Below are 22652 nucleotides of genomic sequence, written 5' to 3'. Positions count from 1 at the left end.
GGGACAGTTTCAGTTATGCAAAATGAGTAAGTTCTGGAGATCTAGAGAATGGGCAGGAATATGATTTTAGTTAACAACACTGTACTGTTACATGAAAGTTGTTAAGAGGGCAGATCTTATCTGTTTTCATAACCAAAAAAAAAAAAAAGAATAGAAAATGGTAATGATGGGAGGTGATGCAGATGTGCTAAGTAGCTTGATGATGGTGATTATTTCACAATGTATGCATACATCAAAACATCAAGTTGTGCACATTAGTTAAATACAATCTTCATTTGTCAATTGCACCTCAATAAAACTGGAAAAAATTGTGGAACACAGATAAGCCGTGCTCAGAGGGAAATTTATAGCACTAAATGCATACATTAGAGAAGAAGAAAGAGTCGAATAAAATAATACAAGCACCATTTCAAGATCCTAGGAAGAGGAGAGCAAGCTAAACCTGCAGCAAGTAGAAGGAAGAAAACAATAAAGATAAGAACAGTAATAACTGAAATTGATAAGCAATAGAAAAAATCAATGAGAAAGAGCTGAATCTTATAACGATCAATAAAATGGACAAATCTTTAGCAAGGCAGACAAAGAAAAAAGACACAGAGGCACAAATTCCCAAATCAGTAATGAAACAGAGATGATCACTACCAACTCTGCAGACATCAAAAGGATCAAAAGGGAATCTCTGAATATCTCTACACATATAAATCTGATGTTTGTTGATAACAAATTTGATGTTATGTTGATATTAGGTTGATAAACTTAGATAAAGCTGACCAATTTCTTAAAAAACACAAACCACCATAACTCACCCAATATAAAAATAGAACATTTGAATAGCTCTATAACTTAAGGAAATGTAACTTGTAATTTTAAAATTCCCCCAAAAGAAATATCCAGGCACAAATATCCAGGCACAAATTTCACTCAAGGATTCTATCAACCATTAAAAAAATTTTAACACCAGTTCTATACAATCTCCTCTGGTAAATAGAAGAGGAAGGAATACTTCCAATTCATTTTCTGAAGCTAGTATTACTCTGATACCAAAACCTAACAAATGCATAAAAAGAAAGCTATGGACCACTATTTCTCGTTAACATATAGATCTGAATAATTCTCAACAAAATATTAGGAAATAAAATTCATAGAACATAGAATATGTACACTAAAATTAAAAATACAACACAATCTATAATTAGAGAGAAAGAGGTAGAAAGGGAGAAATACATATAAATCAAACAAAACATGTTCATGACTTGTATGCTGAAAATTATAGAATGTTGATGAAAGAAATCAAAGATAAATGGAGCTATGTACTATCATAGATTGTAAGACTCAAGTATGTCAATCCTCCCCAATTAATGTACAGATTTAATGCAATTCCTGTCAAAATTCCAGCAACATTATTCTAAAATTTACATGGAAAAGCAAAAAAATCTACAATAGCTAAAACCATTTAAAAACAATTTTCATTGATTTTTTTTGAAATTCAAATAAGTTTATTGAAGTTCTTTTTAAAGGTCTATCAGGAAAAGATTTGATACTTCCCAAATTTCTGCAGGATATGGGAAAGTGATTTTTTTTTTTACAAGGTTGATAGTACAAATGGTAAAACTTTTCAGAAAGGTACTCTGGAAATGTTTCCACAAAAAAATAAAGAGGAAGAAATGAAATAAGCCTAAATGCCATCATTAGAGAAATGACTAATTAAATTATGGTTTGCAATAGAATACTATCTAGCCATTAAATATTAGTATAGAACTATATTTCTTGTTATGGAAAGATACTCATGATATATAAAAAAAGATTTAAGAAATAATCTGTGTAGCATAATCCCTTTGTGGCAAAAATTTACATGTATATAAAAATAGACAATAAAATGTTAAGAACTGTTATTTCTGGGTATAGGAAAATGGAAGATTATTTGAGAGAGAGAGAGAGAGAGAGAGAGAGAGAGAGAGAGAGAGAGAGAAAGAGAGAGAAAGAGAGATGTGAGAAGAAAACATCAATCAGCTGCCTCCTGCACGCCCCCCCCCCCTCACTTTGGTGCACTATTAGACGATGCTCAACCACGGAACCCTGTCCGCCAGGGCACTAAAACTATTTTTGAAAACAGGAACAAAGAGGGAGGAATCAGTTTACTTGACTTTTATAAGCTACAGTTGTCCAGATTGTGTGGGAGATACCCCTTTAAATGTATCTCACCTGGGAGGAGACACACACCAACTCCTAAATCAGGATCAATATGTCTGATGCCAAGCTGAAATCTCATAAGCAAAACTTCTGAGAGGGAAGTTTGGGGACAGAGGAGTTGGGGAGATGCCTGGACACCCTGGGAGGTCCCGGGGGGGGGGGGGGTGCTGCCTGCGAAGGGGCGGAGCCTGCACACAGCGCTGCCAGCCTCCCCTCTACTGTGCAACAGCTGTAGGAAGCACATCATCTCGGACAGGACCACACTCTTATTAGGAATTCTTTTGCCATTTTACAGATGAGAAAGCCAAGGGTTAGGGATACTGAGGCACAGGAGGAGGCCGAGCCAGGACTGAGAGCAGCATTGTCTAGCTTTATTGCCTCAACATGACTGCTATTTGAGGTGTGTACTGGGTTGAATAGTGCACCCCCAAAATTCAAGTCTGCCTGAAAACCCAGAATGTGCCCATATCTGGAAATAGGGGCTTGCAGATATAATTCTGTTAAAATGAGGTCCTACTGGATTAGAGCGCCCGGGGATTTAGTGACTGGAGAGCGAAGAGGGAGATTCAGACAGCTCCCCGCACACGGGGAGAAGGCCGTAGGGTTGGCACCTGCGGCTACAGACCCAGGCTCTCCCAGGTGGGTGGGAGCCACCTGCAGGTAGGGAGAGGAGAGGAAGGGTTCCTCCCTAGAGACCTGAGTGAACGTAGCCCTGCCAGCATCTGATTTAGGATGTGCAGGCTCAGGAACCAGGAGAGGATAAATTTCTACTGCTGTGAGCACTCTGTTGGTGGCCCTTTGTTATGGCAGCTCAAGGAAACTAGTGTCAATCCCCTGAAATGAACACAAGCCCATGTGTCCTATGCTCCTGTTGCCCGTACCTTTCATTGCACCATTTACAGCCCAGCACCCCAAATAAACATTGACCAAGCAGGGCCCTCCCACCACAATCATGTCCTCCTCTGTCCCCCCTCACACGCTTCCTTCAGGTTCAGTGTTTTGTTTATTTTTGTTATCAGAGTTCACAGTTTTACACACTTCAAGGGTTCATGGGCCATTGAGAGACTACCATGCCTACCGCCCACACTCTGTCCAGAGCCCAATTTTCTTCCCAGCTCGTCAGGTGAGTCCTGCCCAAGATGCCCAGTGCTAGGTGCCACCAATCCCAGTGGTCCAGGTACTCCCGACCTGCCAGGCCCGTTTCCAATTCACTGTGTGAATACAGGTTGTAGGATTTTATTCATATTACCCTGTCTGCAGAGATCACCACCGAGAGTCAGAGTTCTTTAAAAATGCCACTGGTGGCCTTCTTCCATAGAGCTCCAGAAAATGGCAGTCTGGCTATTGTGCTCGGTAAACCTTGTTCCAGGGAGTTCTGCATCCACTTAACTTTACGAATTAGGGTTCTGTGGTTTGTATTCCATCCCTGCTCCCCCCACCCCTCCTCCCATTTTAAATGTTTCTAATCCCCCAACAGGATTTCAGACCAAGTTGGGGGCTGGGGAAGCCAGTGGAACATCATATTCTTTGTCTCTTGCTGCCCCCTGCTGGGCAAATAATTGCTTTTTTTTTCTTTTTCTGTTTTTAAACTAAGGAAATAAACAGGTTCCTAGGGGTGGATGGGTGAGGGAGAAGCAGTGTCTTAGACAAAGAGAGAGGTCCAAACAATTTCCATTATTTGAAGTTCTGTTTATTTTTTTTAAAAAAAATAAGAGAAATGGAAATGGTGATATTGAAAACACGTTTATGTTTAGCTGACTGGTATTTTTAAACACACAAATATAATGTACTGCAAATGTGCTTCCACAAAATAATTTGATCTGTGCAAGTATCAGTTCAAAGTACACGGTTGGTGGTTTGGCCTGGTCACTCTTCCCAGCGCCTCCACCACCCACAGCGAACGGTGTGTGCCTGTTCCCTCGGGCACCATCGTTGTTAGAAAAGTTCTCTTGGGGCAGGAAGGCCTCTGAAATGCCCGTTTAGAGCTTCGCTGGGACGACCCATTCCCCCCAGGTGCTGCCCCAGGGCTGAGGCCATCAGACGACCCTGGAGCCAAGCCCTGACCCAGCACTTGGCTGCAAAATCACATACCCATCAGACATCTCTTGTATTGCACCAGGTACTCCTATAATCAATCTCTCTAACAAGGAACCATCCTCCGGATCGGCTTCTATCTCATATCCCGCCCCCACCTCCCTCCCCACCACCACCACCAGTGTGAGTAATTAAGAGTAAGGCTTTAAAAACTTTAATCGCAATTTCACATCGCCCAGCCGTCTACATGCAGCATCAACGGGCTTGTCTCCTGGAGTGGAGTGGAGGGCAGCTCGGGTGTTGTCAGGCTGGAGTGGGCACACGTGGTGTGAAGGTCACTAATCATGCCCGTTGGGATCACATATCAGTCTGGGAAAGAACTGGGGAAAGAAATTCCATCCTTCACTACAGACACTTGGAGGAGCATTGGGGCGATGACCGCTGCCTCTCGCCCGAAGGGAGGCTACCGTGGCCTCTGTGTGTGTGGAGACGTACTCTTACTCCACTTCCTTCCTACACCCGGATGTGCGTCCGAGGAGAGCACGGTGCCGGCGGTCTCCTGTGTCACAGAACCCAACGCTCCAAGGTGCTGGCACCTAAGAAGCACCCCGTAAATATATGTCGGTGCTGTCAGTGCAACGACCTGAACCCAACACAGTTTTATGCTGCAGTCAGAACAACCTAAAACTCAAATCTCATCCAGACCCTTCCCTTAAAAAAAATTTTTTTTTTATTGATTTCAGAGAGGATGGGAGAGGGAGAGAGATAGAAACATTAACAATTAGAGAGACTCATTGATTGGCTGCCTCCTGCTGGGGATAGAACCCTGACCGGGAATTGAACCATGACCTCCCGGTTCATAGGTCGAAGCTCAACCACTGAGCCATGCCTGCCGGGCCAGACCTTTCTCTTTTTAAGACCTGTCAGTGAGTTGTCAGGGTCAAGTCAAAAGCCTCTAAGGAAACAAATAAGGGCCTGGGCCTGCATTCCAGCCCCATGGACCTCTGACATCTTGCTAAAGGGCCATGCTTTTCAGCTGCCAGGCACTCGTCCAGGCTGCTCCTTCTGTGTGGGATTCTCTTCCCAGTTTTTGGTCAGCAGTACCTCCTCTGGTCTCAGCAGCTATAACTCCCAGTACAAAGCCCCCAGAACGACACGGATCATAGCTTCCTGTAGTTACTTTTCTGAGTGCCCACTCAAGGATGGGTCTATGCCTACCTTACCCACCATTATATCCACCCCAAACTAAGACATTACTTGTCACATAACTGGTAGGCAATAAACATGATGGTGTCTTTGGAGCAGAGGTGGGCAGGATTCCAGAGGTTTTAATCATGGAGGGGGCGGATGGGGTGGGTAGTCACCTCTTACTCTTTGGTGGTCAAGTGTGGCAAATTCAGGTTCAAATCTAGACATTTGCCCATTGTGCGACTTTATTTAACCTCTCTGTGCCTCAGTTCCCATCTGTAACATGGGGCTCGTGACTGCACCTGGGTAAAATGAGGTAGCGCTCTTATCCCAGAGCCTGACGATTAATGCTTAATTTGCATTAAGTTGTGTAATCAATGTTGGTTATGATTATTAGCCATTGCTCCTGGGACCCTGGGTGTTCTGCTTTCTTCCTTTCTAAGCTGCTACAACTTCCTCTGCACAAGACATGGAGTAAACATCTCCCCTCTTTTTCCTGCTGATCTTTAACAGGCCCTTTCACGGAAGAGTGTCAGCTGCTAATCACTATGCATCTTCAAAGCAGCCAGGATGAGCACAGTATGTAGATGTCAGCTATCTCATGGCATTCTTGAATTAACTGCTCACTTTCTTATGTGATTTCCTGGAAGCCAGCTGTTCCATTTTGTTTTGGAGGCTGGGGAGTGGGCCTTGTGTTTGAAATCTGTCCAACCTCTCCTGTCTTTTAGGCTTTCCTGACGGCTCTCTTCTCAGGATTGGACAGAAAAACGCGTCTGATGAGGAACTGCTTCTCTGGGCTTGCGTGTCTCAAGTGGGTGATTGTTGGGAAGCACTCCAGCTGCCCACTGCCATGATGGTGATGATGATGACAGCAATAATAGAATTCACAGCCATGAAGCCACTTATTGATGGCACTTGTTACTTTATGAGTCAAAATTATTGTTCTTGTTTCACTGCTGGTAAGTGGCAGACGCTGGCTTTGAAGGGAAATCTAATCTCCTATTACACAGGAAAGATCACAGGGTAACCTTTCCTCACCTCGCGCCATGCAGCGCAGGATCTCACGCTGGTCTCTCCTGGAAGGCCACCAATTTCTTCCGGTCCCCTATTTCCAGGAGAGGCACCAGGCCGGCAGTGTTCACCTCGTGGAATTGTGTGCATGCATGTGTATGTGCACATTTGTGTGCATGTGTGCAGGCATGCACATGTGTGTGTATAGATGCCATAGTCCAAGACTCTGCTTAAGTGTCCTATGTGCTAACCATCTCCCCTTGTTTTATTTTTACCTCAGTCTTTCAAAATGAAGTGAATAGAGTCTGATTGAATAAATATAATGTGATAGATATTTAGACTTTTTTAAAAAATGGATTCATTCTAAACTTGAGTGGGAGGACAGAGTTGATTTGGAATCTGTACTCACCCCGGGACACATGACAATTTCTTTCTATGCATTAGTGGCCCGGTGCATGAAATTTGTGCACAGGGGGTGAGGGATGGGGTGGGGGAGGAGTTTCCCTCAGCCTAGCCTGCACCCTTTCCAATTGGGGACCCCTTGGGGGATGTCCAATTGCTGGTTTAGGCAGTAGGACATCCCTCTCACAATCTGGGACCGCTGGCTCCTAATCGCTCACCTGCCTGCCTGCCTGATCGCCCCTAACTGCCTCTGCCTGCCTGCCTGATCGCCCCTAACTGCCCACCCCTGCCGGTCTGATCTCACCCCCAACTGCTCTCCCCTGCTGGCCTGATCTCGAGCCCAACTGCCCTTCCTGCCAGCCAATTTGGTTCTGATTGGTCGGTTTCTATGCCAGTCAGTGTCAAAAGCTCCGCCTCCTAGGCAGCCATTCGCTCCTCACAGTTCACTCAGATTTGGTTCTGATTGGTCGGTTTCTATGCCAGTCAGTGTCTCTGGGCTTACCTCTGGGCCTGATCAGAGAGGTGGGGCTGATCAGCAGCCCCTGCGGAGGCCTGGAGAGAAACAGAGGTGCGTCTGCTGGCGAAGCCGAGAGAGAAAGAGAGAGGCAACAGCTGATCACCAGCTGCCATGGAGGCTGCTGATCAGACCCTACCTCTCTCTCCGGGCCTCTCTCTGGGCCTGATCCCCAGCCTCCTCAGCATTCAGTACTGGGTCGCTGCACCCACACCAGCGGCAATCAGTGCTGGGTTGCCATGGCTGCAGGACTGACTTCCGGTGCTCGGTCAAGCCTTCCTTTGGTCATTACAGACCCTGGGTTTTTTATATATGAGATATATATATATATATATATATATATATATAATAAAAATATATATACACACACACACACACACACACACACACATATATGTATATATATATATGACAAATATATATATATTTGTTAATTCTCACCTGAAGATATTTTTTAGAGAGAATGGAAGGGAGGAGGAGAGACAGAGAGAGAAACATTGATGTGAGAGAGACACATTGATTGGTTGCCACCCGTACACACCCGACTGGGGCTGAGGACTGAGCCTGCAACTGAGGTATGTGCCCTTGACTGGAATTGAACCAGAAACCCTACAGTCCGTAGGCTGATGCTGTAACCACTGAGCAACTGGCCATGGTTGTGTCATAACATATTAATTATAAGAAAAAAAGATTCTTAAGTGGAGACCTGAGAGAGTAAGATTTAAAAATGCCGAAATGGCAGCCTGAGAGTGATTTCATTCAGTTGTTCTCAAGCTTGAGTGAGCATCTGCACCACCTGGAGGATTTGTTAAGTCATAGGTTTCTGCTTGAGGAATGGCAGACCCTCCTTAGAGTTCCTGACTCATAGGTCTGGGTGAGGCTCAAGAATCTGCATTTTTAACGAATTCCCAGGTGATGCTGACGGGGGAAGCACTCCTTTTGAGAACCACTTACTAGGCCCCTGGTTCTGAGACTCGGCTCCATAAAAATGACTGATGCCTGGACCCCCCCTCCAGTGACTCTGGTTTAGGGTGCATGAAGCATAGCCTGGGCAGCAGGGGCTCTGTAAAGCTCCCCAGATGATTGTAATGTGGAGCAAAGTTTGAGAACCATTGATCTGAGGAGGGGACTCAGGGAAGAACAATGAGGCCTTGGAGCCCCAGGGCCTGTGAGGCGGTGCACTGTCTCCTTCCGATGACCATTGTCCTGGACAGTGATAAACAGGTGGGCGAGGACTGGGCTGGTGCTCAAAGTCTCCAAGTGCATGACTTGTTAGCTGCAACTTTGCTGGGCAATGGTTCTCAGGCTCCAGGAAGGCTGAAAAAACCCCACAATACTATTGGGCACATTTGTCTTTCAGGGTTGTTAGTTCTATGTAAAGAAGCTTGATGCTAACTATGTGAGAAAGGAGTTTAGTAACAAGATACCTGGTGATCTGAAGCTAAGCGTCCACAAGCAATGCACAAAACCAGGCCTGGAGTGGGCTGATGAGGAAACCGCCACTGCCGTTTGGCCAGACGCTGGAAACCTGCCCGCAGGAACAGGGCATTGTAACCCTCTGGCGCCTCCCGGGCTGCCCTCACAGTAGAACAGGTTTCCCCAGGAGCCCATCCTCAGGAGAAGCCTCACTCACTTATGGGAGCCCCTGTCACATGGCCTGCCTTGGCTGGCAAACCTAGGGTGCAGCACTTACATGAGTTCCGGGAATTCCTCCAAGTGCCACAGAGTTCCCCCGAGGCCAGGGAGGTGGTGAGGTGGGGTTGTTGTTGCTCAGGCCTGGCTCTCACATCTTTCTTTTCTGAGCTGCTTGCACTGTACCAGGTACTAAATGAGGGACATGGGAGGTACAGAGTTTAATAAAATGAGATTATACCCTCAAGGAGCTTACAAGAACCAAGACAGTAAGAATCTTCTTCTGGTCTCATTGCTCTTAAACTTAAGCTGCAAGGTATGAATGGATGAAAATTAAAGCCCAGACACATCCCAATCAATGACACTTGTTCCGTTTACAAGGACAGCAAGAAAAAAAACAAAACAGAATTTCAAAATTGAGCCCAAATGTCGACCACCCAATTAGATGAAGTGTGAGCTTCTCTCCAGAGTCATACATCACCCACGTTCCGCAGGGAAAGACTCAGCTCTTATGAAAGGGTACGGAGGTAGGAAGAGCCCCCAGGACCAGGCAGAGGTCATTCCGTTCTGCACGTGTGCCTTTGGAATACCGGTTGAGCGCTCCCCCATGACAAAGAAAAAAAGAAAAAAGAAAGCTTGATGGAGCGGAGAATGCTTCATTCTCAGCCAAACCCACCCCGGTTTTGGCATGTTCACCCCGGCAGACAAGGAGGAGGTTAGCCAAGGTATCTGCACGGGTTCCTAGCGGATCATGAAACAGATGCTGAGGGTGGATACTCTCCAGTGAAATGCACTTGAACGTGCAAATTCCTTTAAGCAAACCAAGAGAACGTTGATGCCTTGTTCCCTCTCCTGGTCCCACAGTGTCATTGTTAATGACTTTTTACAGCAGATGCAGCAGCAAGTTTTCTCTTGTTGGCGGGCCTACCGTTGACTTTTATTGTTAGCTTCGTGTGTTTGTTAATCAGCCGCCTTGGGGGGAAACAGCAACGTTGGACTAGATATTAGAGGTGTTTTCCTCTAGATTTTATGACTTACAGACACAAAGCGTTATGTCGATTGGAAGAAATGTTTCTTCACTTTATTAAACTTGGGACTCCTTCAAGAAAATGTCACTGAACAGAATCAAATCCCTTATTGGCCTGATGGCCTCTGCGATTGTGTGAGGAAAGATCGAAATAGCCATGTCTGCTCTAAAAAAGAGCAAACCTCACTCACTTTACTTTTCCATGGTCGGCTAAGTGAGCACAGTTGTAACCAAAGAGATGATGGGAAAACGGCATGGCGTTTCCCTTTTTGTCCCAACGCTGGGCACTTGGGTTCCATCTGGGCTTTGAACAGACCTAGCGGAAGGCGTTCCAAGTGACTGGGCAGGCCGACGGGCCCCTTCACGTTTGCTGCCGCACATGCTATGTCTTGCCCTGCTCCCTTTGGCTGTGGACCCAGCCTCACGCCTTATAAAATACATCTTTCTCTGGAACATATGTTTCTTCTTTGCATTAAATATACAAGAAGGAGGTTCAATTAAAGGAAGGCATTTGACCAAAGCTGACTGTCTTTGAAGATGCTACATTTCAGAGGGGTCGTGCTCACTGATAGTCTTTGGTGGATTTTGTTTCTCAAGATACCACTGAGTCACGTTTTTGATATATGAAGTAGTGAATGGATATGAATCTTGTTTCACAAACTCCAGCGTAAAAGAAATATAACTCTCTGTACATTTTCCACAACTCAGGATCATTTATGACTCTGAGTACTTGTTCTGCTAGACTCGGGGGTGGGAGAGGGTCTTAAATAGAGAGCCAAGATGTGTGTGTGTGTGTGTGTGTGTGTGTGTGTGAGAGAGAGAGAGAGAGAGAGAGAGAGAGAGAGAGAGAACTGGTTACTGATGAAAGTTTTAAAATCATAGTCCTACTTGCTTAATTTTGATTAAGTTTAAAAGTAAATATTTTGAGCTTGCTGAAATTGTTTTAAAATCTCTTTTTTCCATTTTAACATGCCTCTGTGAGATTAGTTTTCCCAGTATAGGTGTTACAAAAACAAAATATATGAACTATTTAGATAGATATAATTCCCCTGTGAGGATCAGTTGCCATCAGTCCTGCCTAGATGACATACATTATTCAGCAAGAGGCAAGCTCATTTGCTCACATTAAAACTTTAATAATTGACATACCTGGGGTTTGTTCTAAGTGCGTATATAGATGTCTAATATGAGTTATTTCACCATGAATTCTCTATTATGATGGCAGAAAACAGAAATTTACAAATGTATTTGCAATTCTGTTTAATTACCGATACCTACTCTTTCAATAAACAACATACACAGTTTTTGTGATTCCCCCTACATTGTTTGTTCTGACTGCAGTTATTAAATTGAAATTTTATGTCTGTTGACTCTAATAATAAAAAATTTGGCCATATATTTTGTTTTCTAATTTAATCTTGCTAGTAATTCATGTTTATTGTATTTTGAAAAAGTATTGGTCTGTGATGATAAAAAGTAAAAACCAAAAAATCTGGTCCATTACAAGCAGTTTGAGAATATGCAAAGTACTGTACTCAAACTGGGAGGGAAACAAAACACCCTAAGTTTTACATGGCAAACGTTTTCTTCTTCCATGAAAGGCTGTTGATTCGGAGAGCAACCTTTCCCAGAAATCCCAAGGGAGCCCTGGTCCTTCTTAGCTCAGAGACTGAAGAATAGCAGGTGTGGAGTCCTGGGTACTTAGCAGTTGTTTCTATGACTATCAGAGTTGGTGAAGGCTCAGGGCACCCGCCTGATTTCTACAAAGCTTATGTATAACCTCGAAGACTCTTTCCAAGACACCACACTTCTCCGGAAGGAGGCAGAATTTATTTGTCCAATAAATATTTATTGAGCACCTACTATGTGCCTGTCTTGTTCTGAGCATTGAGAAGCCAATAGTAACTAAAAATGTAAAGAATCCCTGCCTTTGGGGAATTTACATTCTAGAGGAATGTGCAGGATTTGGTGATTGTCTGGGTCATTACATCTGAAATTAGTTTTTTGTGGGATGTTTGTATTTCAGATCAGTTTTTTTCTCATTAAAAACAAGTGCCTAAGAGAGGTTTTGCCCTAGTTCATGGATAAAGTGAATTAATAGAATGTGCTTTCTCAATGTCAAAGATTTTACCCACATTTTTCTTAAAGCTTCAGTACTAGACTATAAAGAAAGATGGCAACTGATCAAGCACAAAATTATTTAATTTTAAGATGAATATATCAATGTTCACAGTTGTTCTATAAATATCACATGACTTTCAGGTGTTTTCTGTCCAAGGACAAGTTTGGAAGCCCTAATGCATATTCCCAGGGCAGTGTACAGACAAAAAGAAAAGCTGCCATCCTTCTCCCCGGCCACACTTCAAGATGATTAAGCTTATTTCTAAAGAAACAGTGGGCCAATTTCTTGCAGACTTAAGAAATGTTTAGAATTTTTCAGAATCATGAAGTACGGACATCAGATAAAGAGCCTGTCAAAGCCAATCCTAAAAGACAGGGGGAATTATTAAAGGAACATTGAAAACAAAAACAATGGCCCAATACACATATTTTTAAACTAGAGGACTGGTGCACGAATTCGTGCACAGGTGGGGCCAGGCCAGCCGGGGGGAGGGGCCACGGGTGGTTGGCCAGCTGGCCCCACCCCCTGGTCGAACTCCTGGTCCAACTCGAAGTTGAGGGGACAATTTGCATATTAGCCTTTTATTATATAGGATGTTGACCTCACTGGAGATTTTAAAAAATGCAAATTAAGACAACAACAACAAAAAATCCATTTTTCATCTCTCCAGTGGCAAAGTTTTCAAACAACAATGGATACTACTGACACTGGAGAGAAGGATGAGGTGGTGGCTCTTTTGTACTACTTTCATGAGTATAAACTGAATATATCTTTTCACAAAAGCACTTTCAACATGTACATTAATAGTTTTAAATAGGTGCGTAATCTTTGTTCCAATAAATAAATTTCTGGAAATCTATAAAAAAATAAAAATAAATGTCGAAAAAGGATCATGCACAAAAATCTTGACTGTAGTACAATTCATATCAATTTATACAGTACAATTTTTCACACAAAAGAAATAGGTGAGTAAAGTAAGTTATCACCCACACGATTTAATGGTACAGTCATTAGCAGTTCATAAAGTTAAGAGGCAAAAGTCAAACTACAGTATGTTCTCAGGCAGAGGAAAATATGCATGCATTAGAGGAATACAGCATGGTGACTGTAGTTTACAATACTGTATTGCACACTTGAAAGTTTCTAAGACAGTAAATTCTAAATGTTCTTACCACACAATAAGCATAACTATGTGAGATGATGAATGTGTTAGCTAACTTTGTTGTGGTAATCATTTTACCATATATATGTATTTCTTTTTTTTAAAATATATTTTATTGACTCTTTACAGAGAGGAAGGGAGAAGGATAGAGAGTTAGAAACATCGATGAGAGAGAAACATCGATCAGCTGCCTCCTGCACACTCCCCACTGGGGATGTGCCCGCAACTAAGGTACATGCCCTTGACCGGAATTGAACCCAGGACCCTTGAGTCCGCAGGCCGATGCTCTATCCACTGAGCCAAACCTGCCAGGGCCATATATATGTATTTCAAATCATGTTATATACTTAAACTTACACAGTGTTATTTGTCAACTACATATCACTAAAGCTGGAAACAAAACAAAAGAATAGAAAGGGAACGGCAGTAAAATTTTAACTGCCATACTCTCTGGGCTGCTTTTTGTTTTGTTTTCTATTTTTCTCTATTATCCAAGTTTTCCATAATCATGATATATTACTGTGATTATTGAAACTTTTTTTGGGAAAAGTTCATTTTACAGTTGTCAATTCATTCAAAATGTCCATAATTAAGGGCTTATGATTTAAGGACTTTTCCCTCTGTGGCTGAAGAAAGAACCCGTAAGCGCAAGCACACGCATGCACACACCTGGGGAGGTCTGGGAGTGCAAACAGCTCCATGAGCAAATGCTTAAAAAACATTGAGGTTGGCTCAGTGCTTGTGCATCTGGCTATGTGTTTACAGAGCTTTTCAATTATATATGACTAGAGGCCCGGTGCATGAAATTCATGCATTCAGGGGGGTCCTCAGCTGGCCTGCACCCTCTTGCAGTCCGGGAGTCCTGAGGAGGGGGATGTCCACAGAGGCAGAAGAGGCTCCCACCACTGCCGCTGCACTTGCCAGCCATGAGCCCGGCTCAGGCGTTGAGCATCTACCCCCTGGTGGTCAGTGCGTGTCATAGAGACGGTCATTCCACAGTTCAGTCGATTTGCATATTAGCCTTTTATTATAGAGGATTGTGAACACGGTACATTTATGCAAATACATCACTGCCATATATTCCAGGGGGATCTTAACCACAGCACTACTGATATTTTGGACCAGGTAATTCTTTGTTGAAGGGGTCCTCCTGTGCGTTGTAGGGTGCTTAGCAGTATCTGTGGCTTCTACCCGTTAGATGCTAGAGGCAGCCCTACCCCCAGTGGTGACAATACAATGATGTCTCCAGACTTTGCCCAGTGTCCCTTGGGGGAGAGGGACTCCTTCTCAACTGAGAGCCACCCGTGTGCCCTGCAACCCTGCACCATGCAGAGGTGCACACGCACACCAGGGCTTGACTGCACCCCCTCAGGCATTTACAACCAGGGTGTCCCTTCCCCTGGGCAGTCTCTGTGCTGTATCTGTGGGTAACATTTTTGAGGGTCACATTTCCATGCTGTACTCTACAAGCTATTTAAGCTGCATCCAGCGAGAATACAGCTCTTGTGATTTCCCTTATGTACAATTTAATACCCTAGTCCAGTATAGATTACATTGTATATCATCTTTCCTGCAACCTTTGCATTTTATGTAATCTTTAAACATAAACATGGTAAACTCTACATTGCGAATGGATACATATTGAGTGTGAAGTTAAATGTTATTAACTCTGAACGTTAGGGGAATAGTTGATATTACATGATTTCAAAATGGGCTTTGGAATCAGACAAACAAAAATCCAGCAAGCACAGTTCATGACTAGCCACATTTGGATCATGGAGTAAGCTGAAGTGCCCTGGAAAAGGAGATGGCTCACTGTCTAGCCAGGGCCAGGAGCCAGCCCACCTGAGGCCAGCTAGAACCTTCCCACTGCTTTTTGACAATTGGTAAGAACCAAGAGAGTGAGAAAGCCAGGCTTTGAGAAAGTGACACTTGTGTAACGGTTAAATGCACACATGGTAGACTATGTTGCTAATGGATACACAGATGTTTATGTAAAACTGTAAAATACAGCTGTAAGTATACAACAAACTCACAACAATGATGGGAATGGCATGAAGAGCATCAGCTCAAGGAGACTTTACTTTTGTTTATCTTTCATTAAAAATAAAGATGAATTGACAAAAATGTTGTTATTAGTCCTGGGTAATAGAGAACAGTGGGATATACAGTATATATACATACTAGTATATTCCATTGGCAAGTAACCCAGAAGGAGCCTGTCGCCCTTTCTTGGATAATCCTGCTTGTCCTTCTGCACAGAGTGAACAGAGAACAACGAACACCCTCCCAGACATTCAGCAGCAATAAGCTTCCTCTGGCGTCACTGAAGGCCACGGGACTGATGTAGACCAGGTGAGATATTGGCATGGCGTCCGTCTGTCCTCCACTCACATGCTGTGGGAGTTAGAGCTTTGGGTGCCCTGGTGCGCTGGGGGAGGACAAACTAGACACGGAGCACTTGAGTTGGGTCTCAGGGGATGAGGGACCTGGAAGATGGAGAAGACGAAATGTAGGGAGAACTGAACGAGCAGTACATGGCGAAGGGCAAGGGAGAGGACCTGTGGGCCAATAAATAGCGAGGTATTGCTTGATGTCAGAGTTGACTGGGAGGTGGGTGGGGAAAGGGGGTTGAGATCAGACTGTGGTGGGAATGAATTGCCAGGCTAAGGATGGTAGACTTTACTCAAGATGCGGCTAAGGCATGGCAGGACCTGGGTGGTAACGCAGGTCTCTTGGTTCCCAGCTGCTCTCCACCGCCCTTCTCCTCTCCTCATTGCCTCTCCATGTCTCTGTCTTCAGGAAGTATATTGTTTCGCTTGGACACGAGCTGATCTGGGCTCCAGTTCACGAAGCAGTGGTGTGCCTTGGCCAAATCACCTTTCTGCGTTGCAGTTTCTCAAACCCAAAACGAAATTGTTGGAGCAAATATTTTCTGGCACTTCAGGATGGAAGTAAACTTCCTGGAAGATTCACACAGTGACAGTGAGCAAATGGTCGGGAGGAGGAGAGAAGCATCCGCAGACACAACAAAGTCTTCTGGTTCCATGACTTATGCTAAACATCACCTCATGTCCTTCACACAGAAAACACTTCCAAAACCTTTCTCATTTTTAAAAACCGTTTTAAGTAATTGTGCTCTGCGTTTAATTTAATCTTTAGGCACTGTACCTTCCTTCCTATTGGCGAAGTGTTATATGTAAAGTATTTTCTTCTTTAATGAGGCATGTGCCTGCCATCAAGACTAATAGTTCATCTTTTTAAAATGTTTTTGTCCGTTTGTAACTTTCCACTAGTTCCTGGAATCCATCCTAACGCCAAATTCCCGAATGTCCACTTGGGTTTGTCTACAACACAAAGCACGTCTCAGGAAGGAGAGCGAAGCAAAGACCAGGAGGGGCCGCCGACCAAATGGTGGACGATGTAAACGTTCTCCCAAGTCTGCCAAACCCAAGTCCTTGAGGATCTCGAAGAATTCAAAACCATACATCAAATAAATAAATAAATGCAAATGGCACATTTCCTTGTTACACGGGCTCTCCCTGGGCTCCTCCGGGCCCAAGCTTTTCCCTTGTTCTTGCCTTCATTGGTGTCAGGGGGAAATGGGGCCAGAGTTTGACCCTTTGAGGAGGGAGGAATACGAGAGTAATACTGAGTCAGCTCCCACGGGGAAGTCACAGCAAAAGTAAACACCTCCCTTGGAAAATAAACCCTGGGCTCCACCTTGTCAAAAATGAGCTGTTCGAGCCCTGATGTCATCCCTGACTACATCTTTGAAGAGCATTGGCCAAACTAAACCAGCCGCTCTAAGTGGTACCAATCATTTTCATAGTTTCAGCAGCGACACATCTATTTATCTAGTCTTGCTCATTATGTTGCAAGTCCCTAAAAGGCACATTTTAATATGGGCCCCAAAGGTTCATCATAGAATGCCAATTATATGTAGAAGAAAAACCTCTGTGTCTCTTACTCTCCACATGTCTAACACCACATGTGTGGGTTTTTTGCCACATTAGCTAATTCTCCAACTCTCCGGACACCAACTGGGTGACCTTCAGTTCAATTGTGACACTAATCACTAGGAGTTAGCGCAGACCCCCACAGGTCAAGGGCTTAGTCCCATAAGACTGCCTCCCACTTTAGCTGTCCACTTTAAGTCCCAGGTTGTCCTAGACTTCTGACCAACTGGCTATAAATTGGGGGTTCCCACAGCCTCCTCCTTGGGTTTGATCATTTGTTAGAACAGCATACAGAACTCAGGACAGTGCTGTACTTACTATTATCTGTTTATTGTAAAGGCTACAACTGAGGGACAACCAAACGGAAGAGATGCCCATCATCATCATCACCCCCCTTTTACAGATGAGGAAACTGAGACCCAGAGAGTTAAGTGGCTCATCCAAGGTCACCTAGCTTGCAAGTGGCCCAGCTGGGGTTTCAGCCCCCGTAGTTGAGGGCCAGAAACCATTTGATTCGCCCCCTGCTCCAGAAGGGCAAGAGCATCAGGCAGATTAGGAAATGCCACTTTCAATGTTCCCACTGATGTTTGGCTAACGTGGGGGCAATAACTTGAATGTCATTTATTTTCAAGTCCTTACTCTGCTTTTGCTTTGAGGGTTACTTTCCCCTTGTTCCTCTCCAGCCCTGAGGACGATTGCCCACACCTGGGGGGCCCCACTGACCTCAGGGTCACCAGGGGGCTGTCCTTTGACTCTGGACACATCTTAAATTTCAGAGGCACGGCCTCTTTCTTTCTTTCCTCCTCCCCAGGGCCTGCCTCCTATTCCTATCTCCTCCCCACCTTCTCCTCCTTGAAGTCCTTTTCTCTCCTCCTTCTCCACAACTTATTTAGGCCTGAAAAGAAACCAGGGAAGATATATTTGCTTTGGGAGAAGAAGAGAAAAATAAAAGATGAGCTAGCTGAGTAAAAGAATACTCTGATTTTCCACAAAGGGCTATTTCATGGAAAGATTGTGACTGATGGAATTTTAGAGTCTCTCTCTCTCTCTCTCTCTCTCTCTCTCTCTCTCTCTCTCTCTCCCTCCCTCCCTCCCTCTTTCTTTTCTTTTCTTTAGAAAAAACAAAGTTGATGTAAACAGCTGGAGACCGTCACTTGAAAAATCAAGAAAGTAAGATGAATCCAACTTCCTGTTTTCCCCTCCTACCCAGGTCTACAGGGGGCTGGCCTACAAGGCCGCCTTCCAAACCAGATGTTTGATTCCCAAAGCCTGTTTCAGTCTCTGCATATCAATTATTCTTCACACAGCACGACCAGAGCTTAGATTCACTTTCAGTGAGCATGCTTCAGCTCAGCGCCTGCTGGGACCCTGGTCCCCTTGGGAAAAGCAGGCCAAATGTGGCCAGCATATGACATGGGACCAACCGTTGAATGTTCTATCACAATCCCAATGGCGTGCAACATTAACGGTGCCCTTTCCTGTGCCAGGTACCAGGCTAAGAGTCTAGATTTAATCTTATCTGGTCTGATAACCACAGAAGCGGATACTCTTACTGCCCCTTTTCTCTAGTCAGAAAATCAAGCCTCAGAGAGGTCGGCCACCTGACTCCAGTCTCCATACCTTCCGCACTCTTCATCTTGGCCATGGTTAGAAAAGACTAACACGTGGAGAAGAAACATAGGGGTGGAGAAGCCCTCCTTTCTGGGAAGGAGCTGATTGCTGGCATCGCTTCCAGCCCTGGGCTACGGGCGTGTTGCTTTCCTCCCTGCCTGCTCATTTTCTGTGGAGACGTGCTGTCTTCGAGTTTGAAGGTCTGTCTGCCTCCTCTGAGGTCACACCCCGCTGACGGGCCATGGGCCCCACTGCCAGTAATAATTCAGGCTCCTTTCAGCCTCTGCTCAGCCCGTCTGGCCCATGTCTTCTTCCCAGATATGTAACCCAGAGCAGGGAAGGCGTATCCCCTTCATGGTAAAACTCTTAAGTGCACAAACAGGTCATAAAAATGAGTTCCAGGCATGACACCCATCTATATTTAGCCTTTGTGTGCTGAGTGACTACCGGCCAATAGGACTAGTGGTGGGGCTCTTATTAACAGAAAAACAGTGCACAGAGCATGCAGTTTGGGTTGAAGCTATTTCTCAAACTGTTGGGTAATGAGTAGTAGCTAGAAAATCGATAGTTATCAAAAATTTTTGTTTGTTTTGTGGGGGTCTTCAAAAATTCCCATAATTTTCCAGCGTAAAGATTCCAGGATTAGCTTTTCAACCATTCAATGGGTCCCCCTCGGTAGATTTCAAAGCTTTTCTGGGTGGCCCCACGTCAGGTGCAGCTTTGCATCACCAGCCCCCATGGTTTGCCACACGTCCCAGTGGGGAGAACGTGCTTGCTGTCACACCTCACCCTCCGCACCGAGAACTCCAAGGACAAGAGGAGTGACCCTTTCCCACAGGTTCAGGCACTCCTCGTGTAGCCTCACTCTTCCCTCTGGGGCAAGGATGCTGCAGGCCAGCGTTTCACACTCAAAATCTGGAAAACATGGATTTATTTATTTATTTATTTATTTATTTATTTATTATTCTATTTTTAATCCTTACCTGAGGCTATTTTTCCATTTGTGTGTGTGTGTGTGTGTGTGTGTGTGTGTGTGTGTGTGTTGTTGTTGTTGTTGTTTTTTTAGAGAGAGTGGAAGGGGGAGAGAGAGAGAGACAGAGAGAGAAACATTGATGTGAGAGAGACACATCGGTTAGTGGCCTTCACACACGCCCCGACCAAGACTGGGGATCAAGCCTGCAACCTAAGTAGGTGCCCTTGACCGGAATCAAACCTGGGATCCTTCAGTCCTCAGGCCAATGCTCTTTCCACTGAGCCAAACTGGCTAGGACTGGAAAACACCGATTTAAATAAAAATAAAGAAAAACAAAAATGTTAACTGAAATTCTCAGTGCCATTTATACCCTAATGTCGCCCTGAGTCCCCAAGAAGGAATTGTAATGTGTAGAGTTTCCCAAAGGTTTTTGACCTTGGAGTCCTTTACTTGGGGACGCCTTGCAGTGTTAGTGCCCCATAGACACACTTTGGGAAGTCACAGAGTGACCATGTGGCCACCTTAAATTAGGGACTGACCAGTCTCAGCCCAATGCTGGAAATGCACACATTTTCTCACTTAATATCCATCACATCCTGAACGATGGGCTTTATTATCATTACTCCGCAGGCCAAGAAAATGTGACCTAGAGAATGTTAGTAATTTGCTCAAAGACACAACTAGGAAGGGGTAGTGGCAGGGCAGGAGCCAAATGTTTGAATCTTAAATCTCATGTTCTTCTTTTTCTTAAGAGTTTTTTTAACAAAAAATTTACAATGCAAAAGAGTTGATAACAAATAACCACCTTCCTACCGGGTAAAGTTAGTAATTCTTAAGTTTGGTCACGTTTGTTTCTAGTTTTTCCTTTTAATGAAGCCCTACCTGGTTTGGCTCAGTGGATAGAGCATCCACCTTCAGACTGAAGGGTCCAGGTTCGATTTTGGTCAAGGGCACATGACTGGGTTGCGGGCTCAATCCCAGTAGGGGGCTGCAGGAGGCAGCAGGTCAATGATTCTCTCTCATCATTGCTGTTTCTATCTCTCTCTTCCTCTCCCTTCATCTCTGACATCAATAAAAATATATTTTTAAAAAATAAGTAAATGAAATATTACATGTAAATGATGTTCATTTCTTAACAGATTACTTCCCTGTTATCAATGAATCCCAACCACAGGGGCGAAATGTGAAGGACCGCAGTCCAGGCTGCTTTGGGGGCTGTATTGCCAAACTATAAAAATATTTCCTCCCATGTATTTTTCATTTCCCCAGAGCCCTCTTGAGTTTCATTCTAAGTCTGAGGCACAAAGATAAATATTTTTAAAATAACATGATAGCAAAACCTGAGGTCAGCCACTGATACCTTTGTCTACAGTTAAGAAAGGAGGCCCATTCGGGTGTTCAAAGTGACAAGTAGAATCTAGGGGGCTGTTCTCAGCTGGGACAGACACTGAATAGCTGACAGTGCTAACTAGTGACATCACATGTAGCCAAAGTCACGTGTGGACCCAGGAGGCCCTGGTCCAAATGTATTACACCATCTAGCGCTCCCTGCCACCCTGTTCTCTTTGCTTGATTTATTCTTCTACGTAGACATCCCTGACATTGTGTTATTTTTTACTGTTGTTTCTTTTTTGTCTTCTCCACTGGATTGTAAGCTCTATGAGGCTGGGACATTGTCTGTTCGTGTCCCTTCACCTGCGTTTGTCTGCCCCGGATCGTTTGACAATATTAAGTATTTCTGGGAGGATGAAAGAAGTCATCCAAGAAGGAATCAGAAAAAAAAAGACTTTAAGGATTTAAAGGAGAATCAAATTTGATATCAAGAATGCCGCAGGAGGCAAATCGGTACATTCAGAAAGAGAATTAAACTCCCATGTTCCACGAACAACGTTTTCCCATGAAGAATCCTGTTGCTGGTCACGGGAGGGAAGAACAAGAACTAGACGTTTGTGTCTCCGTATTCAGGGGTGGCGGTACCTGTGCCTGACTGGAGGTGGTTCACCAGAAGGTGTACTGATCACCTTTGCTTGGTAACAAATGGCCCAGTTCGCTGTGGTTCGCAACAGCGGAGGTTTCCTGCTGCTGCTGCTGCTGCTGCTGCTGCGACTGCTGGGCTCTTTGTTCGGGGTACAGGCCAGAGGAGAAGCCCTTATTTGCAGCATGTTGTTCTCATGGCAAAGGGCTTCCGTTTAAATGTGGCCTCAGTCACACCCACTCCCATTCTATTGGCCAAAGCAAGTTACATGGCCAAGCCCTGGGTCAAGGGGACAGGGCTGTGTGTTCCTCCTCTCAGAGGGGTCACCAAAGGTCCATGGTAAAGGCAGGAAGCAAATTCTTTTATAGGAAATGGAGGCAACAAGCTGTAACCGCCCCCCCTTAATTTTTTATATTTCAAAGAAACATTAAACCTCTTCCCATGCATCCTTAATCATAGGAGAAGGAGGATTAAAAAAGGGAAAATATAGAACATTAGGATATCTTAGGATCTAATATCTTAGATATCATGGGATAAATGATCTTAGGATGGAATAGGTATTTTAGGATTTTTTTATTTTTTATTTTATTTTTTTAAATTGTTTTATTGCTTAAAGTATTACAAAGAGTATTACATATGTCTCCTTTTTCCCCTGCCCTTGACAATCCCCTGGCCTCCCCTACCCCCCAGTGTCTTATGTCCATTGTATTTTAGGATATTTTAATATCTTAGGATATAATAAGAATAAGAATACTGGTTCAAGTCACTGATGCTACATAGGGAAATCATTGGCATGTATATTTCACATTTTGTCATTACACTTTCTGCTATTTTCTCTAGTTGCTCCTGTTT

This window comes from Myotis lucifugus, unplaced genomic scaffold (assembly GCF_000147115.1).
Source record: "Myotis lucifugus unplaced genomic scaffold, Myoluc2.0 scaffold_549, whole genome shotgun sequence".
In the NCBI taxonomy this organism is placed as follows: Eukaryota; Metazoa; Chordata; class Mammalia; order Chiroptera; family Vespertilionidae; genus Myotis; species Myotis lucifugus.
The sequence above is the reverse complement of the archived record's forward strand: the minus strand, read 5'-3'. Positions refer to the sequence as shown.